This window comes from Acyrthosiphon pisum, chromosome A3, assembly GCF_005508785.2.
Source record: "Acyrthosiphon pisum isolate AL4f chromosome A3, pea_aphid_22Mar2018_4r6ur, whole genome shotgun sequence".
NCBI lineage: Eukaryota > Metazoa > Arthropoda > Insecta > Hemiptera > Aphididae > Acyrthosiphon > Acyrthosiphon pisum.
In genome coordinates this window covers 700,914-710,818 of record NC_042496.1, presented here as the reverse complement: position 1 = coordinate 710,818, position 9,905 = coordinate 700,914, and the positions used below count along the sequence as shown (strand labels likewise).

General features: G+C 46.5%; 1 protein-coding gene across 2 annotated transcripts in view; it reads left to right on the top strand.

Annotated features, from left to right (window-relative positions):
* Positions 1 to 9,905, top strand: part of LOC100166253 (bumetanide-sensitive sodium-(potassium)-chloride cotransporter-like) — a 23,875-nt gene that overhangs the window by 10,497 nt on the left and 3,473 nt on the right. The gene's annotated exons all lie outside the window — the stretch shown is intronic.

Sequence of the window (9,905 nt, the reverse complement as noted above, 5' to 3'; positions counted from 1 at the left end):
TTTTGAAATTTATAGATCGGTTTCAGTCCTGGCGACGCCCTGTATGTCTCCAATAATTTCAAACGTTTTTGAACAAAACTAATGAGAGTATCAAAATCCGGAATAGTGGATGGCAAATATCCGCTTCAAACAATTGACGGGTTTTCGGATCCAATACACGTGAACCCAGAAAAAACAACATAAAACCCGCGAGATCTTCGACTCCGAGTAATTTTAACGTACAGACATTTTCTTTAAAAATATTTAAAAACGTAGTCAGAGCTGGTACTGATTCTTGAGCGATAGGTTTGAAAGAGAAAAGCTTGTCCAAATGAGCAGTTGCGAGCAATCGTTTATTTTCAAATCGGTCGGTGAGCGCTGCCCACGCAACGTTATAATTCACCGTCGACAACGGAATAGATTTAATTACGGATAATGCAGAACCGGTCAGACTCTGTGACAACAACTGAAATTTGTGTATATTATCGACATTGGAATCTTCATGTACAAGAGATTTAAAACTATCACGGAACGCACACCAATTTGTTATGGACCCATCGAACGACGGCAATTCAATTTTCGGAAGCGTGCTAAACGATTGTTGAAACGGCACCGGTTGTATGGCCGCGGTTACTTCGGACGTTCGATCAACAATTTCGCGAATTTCGTCAACAACGGCTTCGACGGTATCCATTACGAGTGAATCGATCGATTCGTACTCATCGGAACGACCGACAACGACCAATGAATTAATAATAACATTTTGTTCAGCTTGAAAACGAGAGAAAAGACTATCTAAGCGTTTTACACTAGCGGATAATTGTTCACGTTTCGTGGTATCGCTCACAGATAGCCTCGCGATGTTCAAAATATCAGATATCGATTTTTGTGCGCGGTTTCGCGCGATTCGCCCGCATTCCAGCGCTTGCTCGGCCATTTCAGAATCAATTTTCTTAGTTTTCGGTGGCATTATCGACCGATGCTGGTGCGACGTGCTGACGTTAAAAACTAAAAATCAACTTAATACGAAGACCACGATTTTGTGAAGAATCCGGCCCGGAGGACCAAAAATGTGCGAAGAGGGGGCTGCACAATGAAGCCGGACGGCGAATTTACCTGTATGTGTGTGCATAGGCGGCAGCTACACGTAAACCGACGCGCTTGTTGTCTTCGTATATGAAAAGTATTCCTCGAAGCTATATCGGTGGGGAGGAGGATGAGAGAGTGGACTGTATTTAAGATAAATGATAATAATATTGATTTTAAGGATAGATATAAATGAACATTAACAATTACGTTTTTTTTGGTATATGAAATAGTAAAGAATAATTTATTGAATGTTCTGCAAATGTAATAATTTAATTCATAACTTAACGACTAGGGTTAGTAGGAAATATAAATTGTTGTGCACGATCACAATCCGATCGGAAAATAAATCAAATAATGTAAATAATAAAAATAATACACGGTTCGCGTGATGCGAATAATAAAACAACAACAATATAAATTGTGTACGACCTGATAATGCGTTGATAACGCCGATGATGCAGTGAAGTTGTGAGGGTGGTGTGATCGTCCCAGAACGGCGATCAGCTGACGGAGATGGAACCGGATCGCGACAGTACACCACACGTCGACTAGGGCAACGTCGGCCGGCAGGTCAACGAACCCATGAGCTGGCCGCGTAATTAAACGTCATGGTTGACGAATGTGTCGAAAACGGACGAAGCGTCGAAGCGGGTTCAAATGCTCGTACGACCGCGTAATATGATGGCTCGTCGTGTATGGACGTCGTTGTCGCGGCGTTTGTCAAACGGCGGACACCACGCGGGGACCACGGCGGATCGCACTGCGTACAACGGCGGGCGGGCAAAACGGTAGTTTTGGCGCAGACGGCCACAAAGAAATGAAATTCGTGTGTGTGCAGAATGACACAACACGAAACGGACATTAACACTATCCGGGCGGTGATTTTGGCGCAGACGGCCGCAAAAGTAAAAAAAACACAATTTTCGTTAAGTCGAAAAAGCCAAGATGGCTGGGCGACGCACGACGGACGAGAGACGACGGACTGCAAAGTCGATAACATAAACACGCGCGACAACGGCGAGATAAGTGTCGTATGAAGCGCGTGTGCTCGTGGTGGGAGATAGGGCGATAACGACGAACGGTCGACCGAAGTCCGCGAGACGTGTGACGGATCCGTACCCAACATTTTCTCCCCCCGTTGAAAGCCGTGGGCTTTCAAGGAACCATCAGAGAATTGACGTTGAGAAGCCAGGTCGCACACATAACAATAATTGCGGTTACAATAAATACATAAAAATAATACAAATATACAAATATACAAATATACAAATATACCAAAACATTTTAAAAGGAAGGATAGAGGAAGCACGAGTGGATGTCAAGAAAGCTTACTCATTGGTTGGCAGCTTGACCACTTTGACGACTGGTCGCTTAATCTCCCCATCTTGTGTCTTAATCGTGACTACGCGGACCGTCTCATCAGGACCTGGGTGGACCGCGGTGATGCGTCCCATACGCCACACGGACGGGGGTTGACTTGGAGCCTCAACAATCACGAGATCATCCACCTTGAGGCTGTCCTGGATGGCAGTCCATTTTTGACGACCTTGCAACGTATTCAGGTATTCCTGGGCCCAGCGTTTCCAGAATGATTGATGCAGCTGTCGAAGGAGCTGCCAACGTGTGAGCCGATTCATGGGGACCTCGGTGAAGTTCTCTTCCGGCACTGCTAGGAGAGGCTGTCCGATGAGGAAATGTCCGGGCGTCAGGGCGGTGAAATCTTGAGGGTCCGTCGAAACTGGAGTGAGTGGGCGTGAGTTGAGAATTCCCTCGATTCGAACACACAATGTCTCGAGTTCTTCATAGGTGAGCACCTGAGTGCCCATCACTCGTTTCAAGTGGAATTTTACACTTTTGATACCCGCCTCCCAGAGACCGCCAAAATGCGGTGCGGCTGGTGGGTTAAAATGCCAGTTACAAGCGACGCGCGCGGAAACTTGGGCTTGGACGTCCTTGTTACGAAACATACGTCTTAGTTGACGAGCGGCGCCAACATAGTTCGTGCCGCAATCAGAATACACATGTGTTGGTACACCTCGGCGTGCGATAAATCGGTCTAGGGCAGCGAGGAACGCTTCGGTCGTCAAATCGGAAACAATTTCAACGTGTATGGCTTTGGTGGCCATGCACACGAATAATGCTAGGTACACTTTAGTGGTTTTAGTGTTTCGTCTTTTACATTCTTTAATGAGGTAGGGTCCTCCATAATCCGTGCCGACACTAGAAAACGCGCGAACCGAATGAACGCGAGCTTCAGGGAGTATGCCCATACGAGGGGTTGGGTGTAGAGCTTTGTGGCGGGAGCACATGACGCACTTAAAAATTATACGACGAACGGCCTCTCGACAAGATATAACCCAAAACTCCTGACGTAGCATACCGATTATAAGCTTCGGCCCTGCATGTAAGAATCTCCGGTGTAATGCTGTGATGATCAGCGAAGTGACATGCGAGTCTTTCGGAAGTAGATATGGGTGTTTCGCATCATCAGACAACATTGATCGCTGCAGTCAGCCGCCTACGCGAATTAAGCCAGTATGATCCAGAAAAGGAGCTAACTGAGCCATAGTCGGAGGGGTCACTATGTAGTTGTGTTTGACCAGTTGTTTAAGGAGTTCTTGAAAGTGCGTACGTTGAGTAACACGAACGGCCAGTCGTATGGCACGCTGCACTTCATCCTGTGTGAGAGCGTCGGCGTTGGTTGGGCGCTTGACAATTGCACGGTCTATAAAGCGCAACGCATATGCTAATGCCCGTTGAAGGCGAGACCACGACGAAAATCTAAGTAAAAAGTTATCAAAATTCGGTACTTCTCGTACTACTAACACGCACGCGGACGCAGTCTTCACCTCAGGTAAGTGGTGTGGATTGAGGGATTGAACGAGTGGCCCTGGCCAACTTTCCTCAGGAAAATGTAAGAACGGTGGACCCTTCCAATGCAGGCTACAAGCTACGAGGTCGTCAGGCACTAATCCACGTGAAGAAGGATCGGCAGGGTTATCCATGGTAGGCACATGAGACCAGGTGCAATCTGGAAGTAGGGAATGGATCTTGGCTACTCGGTTGGTAACAAAAACCTTAAAAAACTTTTGATCGGTAGTAAGCCACGACAACACTACAGACGAATCTGTCCAAGCACGTACCTGTGCAACTGGAACAACAAAAGAGATTTTCAGGTAGAGCCGATGTAACAATTGGGCCAATAAGAGGGCTGCGCACAGCTCTAATCTAGGTATGGTGAGAGACTCGTCCTTTTCACTTCCTTTCAAGGGAGCGACCTTGGTCTTGCACGTCACAAGGGATATGGACACCTTGTCCGTCATATCGACAACGCGGAGATACACTGTCGCAGCATAGCCCTTTTGCGACGCGTCGGCAAACCCCAATAATTGGACATCCTGAAATCCTCTGGTGTCAATATGGCGAGCGATTTCTATATTGCCTAACGAGGGCAACTCTGACAAGAAATGACGCCACGCGGTGCGTAGGTGTAAAGGCAGCGGAGTGTCCCACTCTAATTGTGCCTGCCAAAGTTGCTGCATAAAAGATTTTGCCCACAACAACATCGGACCGAGGGCACCAATGGGGTCGAACAATCTGGCAATGGCAGACAATACCCCTCGCTTCGTATTGGGCGTGTCTTCAACGTGCGTGTGGTATCCGAAAACATCGATAGCGGGATTCCAATGTAGGCCGAGTACCTTCAATGATGGCTCATCCTTAGGTTCAAAAGAAGGACAATTAGCGCGATCTTCAGGCGGAATCGAGTCCAAAATTCTGGAACTATTGCTGCACCACTTTTTCAAGCTACAACCAGCTGATCGAAGTAGTCCTATGGTATGGTTTTGCACCTGAACTAACTCCGCTTCGGTGTTCCGTCCTACCACAATGTCATCGACGTAGGTATAATTGGTTAAGACGCCCTTGGCGGCGGAAAATAATGGTTCCGAGCATGCGTCCAAAGCGTGTAAGACACGTATGGCCAAGAATGGAGCGGAACTCAAACCATATGTCACTGTCAATAACTCATACTCCTGGATCTCCTGTTCCGGGGAATGTCGCCAAAGGATGTGTTGGAACACGCAGTCTTCTTCACGGACCCTGATCTGGCGGTACATTTTGACAATGTCGGCAACGAAAATATATTTGTATAATCGACATGTGAGTAAGAGTTCACTCAAGTCATTTTGTAATTTCGGCCCAACACAAAGAGTATCATTGAGAGAGACCCCTGACGATGACTTCGCCGAAGCGTCGAAAACGACCCGTAATTTGGATGTATCGCCGTCCCGCTTCACTACCGCGTGGTGAGGTATATAATACTTGCCAGGTCGAGTAGCGACCTTCATGTGTCCTAACGATAGGTAATCATTCATGAAGGATCGATACGACTCGTACAATTGTTTGTCCTTTTGGAGGCGAAGCTCTAAGTTCAGAAGACGCTTCAAGGCTAAGGACCGTGATTCTCCGAGTTGACATGATGACGAACTAATTCCGGACTTTGAAGTAGATATCTGAGTTCCATCGTCATTTGTGAAAACGTGATGTCGAAACGGTAAGGCGACACGAAAACGCCCATCTGCATCTCGTGATGTAGATTTGGTGAACCACCTCTCACACAGCTCATCTTCCGTGGTAGGAACTGCGGGAGCAACGGGTTCTTCAATTGACCAAAAACGATGTAGTAGAGAGTCTATCGACGGACTAGATGTAAGCAGCAAAGATATACGCGGGGTGGAAGCTTTACCAAGAGGGTTCACTAATCCCATTATAATCCATCCCAGATGGCTGTCCATGGCTGAAGGGAAACCGGCAGTGTGTTTTACCATCGACTCAGAACGGATAAGAAACGGATATAAATCACCTCCAAGTAACATGTCGATCTGAGACGGAGTGTCGAACTGGGGATCGGCCAATATTAAATGTTGGTATCGTGTGCGTACCGCTGGCGGCAGTGGCGTAGACGGTAGAATAGACGTTAATTTGGGCAGTATTATTAACTCATGGCAATTGAATTTTGGACTTGAAGTATGGTGTGGTATAAACGAACAAGATGTGCTACCTCTCACTTGGGTCACCGGACTTTGAGACAAACCAACTATTTCACTTTCGCATTTACGTCGTGACAGACCAATGCGAGCTACGCAATCCGTAGTAATTGCCGATATCTGAGAACCACTGTCCAATAATACACGCACAGAATGATAATTGCCACGCGCATCTAGAACTCGAACAACGGCTGTACCCAATAACACCGTACTACCGGACGCTGACATGCCCGAAAATTTAGTATTGGCACTTCCGCCCTCCTCACCGTTGATTGGAGCGTGTTCCTGATTGGTGGTGGTCGAAGGTTCTGAGACTGATTGATAATGTAACAAAGAATGATGACGTTGCTGACATTTCCCACACAGGTATTTGGATCTACATGTGTCCACCATGTGTGTTGAACTCATACACGAAAAACACAGTTTATTTTCTTTGACGTATTCCCGACGTTGTGATACGGAATATGTTTTAAATTCCGGACAATGATACAGAAAATGTTCACCACGATTACAAATAGTGCAATGTTTAGGTTTGTTCAATTTTGACGAAGACGACGACAGGCCTTTATTCTTATGAATAGGATTACTCGCGGCGGTAAGTGCTAACTTCGATGCTATAGGTTTTTGAAATTTATTAGATCGGTTTTCAGTCTTGGCGACGCCCTGTATGTTCTCCAATATTTTCAAACGTTTTTGAACAAAACTAATGAGAGTATCAAAATCCGGAATAGTGGATTGGCAAATATCCGCTTCAAACAATTGACGGGTTTTCGGATCCAATACACGTGAACCCAGAAAAAACAACATAAAACCCGCGAGATCTTCGACTCCGAGTAATTTTAACGTACAGACATTTTCTTTAAAAATATTTAAAAACGTAGTCAGAGCTGGTACTGATTCTTGAGCGATAGGTTTGAAAGAGAAAAGCTTGTCCAAATGAGCAGTTGCGAGCAATCGTTTATTTTCAAATCGGTCGGTGAGCGCTGCCCACGCAACGTTATAATTCACCGCCGACAACGGAATAGATTTAATTACGGATAATGCAGAACCGGTCAGACTCTGTGACAACAACTGAAATTTGTGTATATTATCGACATTGGAATCTTCATGTACAAGAGATTTAAAACTATCACGGAACGCACACCAATTTGTTATGGACCCATCGAACGACGGCAATTCAATTTTCGGAAGCGTGCTAAACGATTGTCGAAACGGCACCGGTTGTATGGCCGCGGTTACTTCGGACGTTCGATCAACAATTTCGCGAATTTCGTCAACAACGGCTTCGACGGTATCCATTACGAGTGAATCGATCGATTCGTACTCATCGGAACGACCGACAACGACCAATGAATTAATAATAACATTTTGTTCAGCTTGAAAACGAGAGAAAAGACTATCTAAGCGTTTTACACTAGCGGATAATTGTTCACGTTTCGCGGTATCGCTCACAGATAGTCTCGCGATGTTCAAAATATCAGATATCGATTTTTGTGCGCGGTTTCGCGCGATTCGCCCGCATTCCAGCGCTTGCTCGGCCATTTCAGAATCAATTTTCTTAGTTTTCGGTGGCATTATCGACCGATGCTGGTGCGACGTGCTGACGTTAAAAACTAAAAATCAACTTAATACGAAGACCACGATTTTGTGAAGAATCCGGCCCGGAGGACCAAAAATGTGCGAAGAGGGGGCTGCACAATGAAGCCGGGCGGCGAATTTACCTGTATGTGTGTGCATAGGCGGCAGCTACACGTAAACCGACGCGCTTGTTGTCTTCGTATATGAAAAGTATTCCTCGAAGCTATATCGGTGGGGAGGAGGATGAGAGAGTGGACTGTATTTAAGATAAATGATAATAATATTGATTTTAAGGATAGATATAAATGAACATTAACAATTACGTTTTTTGGTATATGAAATAGTAAAGAATAATTTATTGAATGTTCTGCAAATGTAATAATTTAATTCATAACTTAACGACTAGGGTTAGTAGGAAATATAAATTGTTGTGCACGATCACAATCCGATCGGAAAATAAATCAAATAATGTAAATAATAAAAATAATACACGGTTCGCGTGATGCGAATAATAAAACAACAACAATATAAATTGTGTACGACCTGATAATGCGTTGATAACGCCGATGATGCAGTGAAGTTGTGAGGGTGGTGTGATCGTCCCAGAACGGCGATCAGCTGACGGAGATGGAACCGGATCGCGACAGTACACCACACGTCGACTAGGGCAACGTCGGCCGGCAGGTCAACGAACCCATGAGCTGGCCGCGTAATTAAACGTCATGGTTGACGAATGTGTCGAAAACGGACGAAGCGTCGAAGCGGGTTCAAATGCTCGTACGGCCGCGTAATATGATGGCTCGTCGTGTATGGACGTCGTTGTCGCGGCGTTTGTCAAACGGCGGACACCACGCGGGGACCACGGCGGATCGCACTGCGTACAACGGCGGGCGGGCAAAACGGTAGTTTTGGCGCAGACGGCCACAAAGAAATGAAATTCGTGTGTGTGCAGAATGACACAACACGAAACGGACATTAACACTATCCGGGCGGTGATTTTGGCGCAGACGGCCGCAAAAGTAAAAAAACACAATTTTCGTTAAGTCGAAAAAGCCAAGATGGCTGGGCGACGCACGACGGACGAGAGACGACGGACTGCAAAGTCGATAACATAAACACGCGCGACAACGGCGAGATAAGTGTCGTATGAAGCGCGTGTGCTCGTGGTGGGAGATAGGGCGATAACGACGAACGGTCGACCGAAGTCCGCGAGACGTGTGACGGATCCGTACCCAACATTTTCTCCCCCCGTTGAAAGCCGTGGGCTTTCAAGGAACCATCAGAGAATTGACGTTGAGAAGCCAGGTCGCACACATAACAATAATTGCGGTTACAATAAATACATAAAAATACATAAAAATAATACAAATATACAAATATACAAATATACCAAAACATTTTAAAAGGAAGGATAGAGGAAGCACGAGTGGATGTCAAGAAAGCTTACTCATTGGTTGGCAGCTTGACCACTTTGACGACTGGTCGCTTAATCTCCCCATCTTGTGTCTTAATCGTGACTACCCGGACCGTCTCATCAGGACCTGGGTGGACCGCGGTGATGCGTCCCATACGCCACACGGACGGGGGTTGACTTGGAGCCTCAACAATCACGAGATCATCCACCTTGAGGCTGTCCTGGATGGCAGTCCATTTTTGACGACCTTGCAACGTATTCAGGTATTCTTGGGCCCAGCGTTTCCAGAATGATTGATGCAGCTGTCGAAGGAGCTGCCAACGTGTGAGCCGATTCATGGGAACCTCGGTGAAGTTCTCTTCCGGCACTGCTAGGAGAGGCTGTCCGATGAGGAAATGTCCGGGCGTCAGGGCGGTGAAATCTTGAGGGTCCGTCGAAACTGGAGTGAGTGGGCGTGAGTTGAGAATTCCCTCGATTCGAACACACAATGTCTCGAGTTCTTCATAGGTGAGCACCTGAGTGCCCATCACTCGTTTCAAGTGGAATTTTACACTTTTGATACCCGCCTCCCAGAGACCGCCAAAATGCGGTGCGGCTGGTGGGTTAAAATGCCAGTTACAAGCGACGCGCGCGGAAACTTGGGCTTGGACGTCCTTGTTACGAAACATACGTCTTAGTTGACGAGCGGCGCCAACATAGTTCGTGCCGCAATCAGAATACACATGTGTTGGTACACCTCGGCGTGCGATAAATCGATCTAGGGCAGCGAGGAACGCTTCGGTCGTCAAATCGGAAAC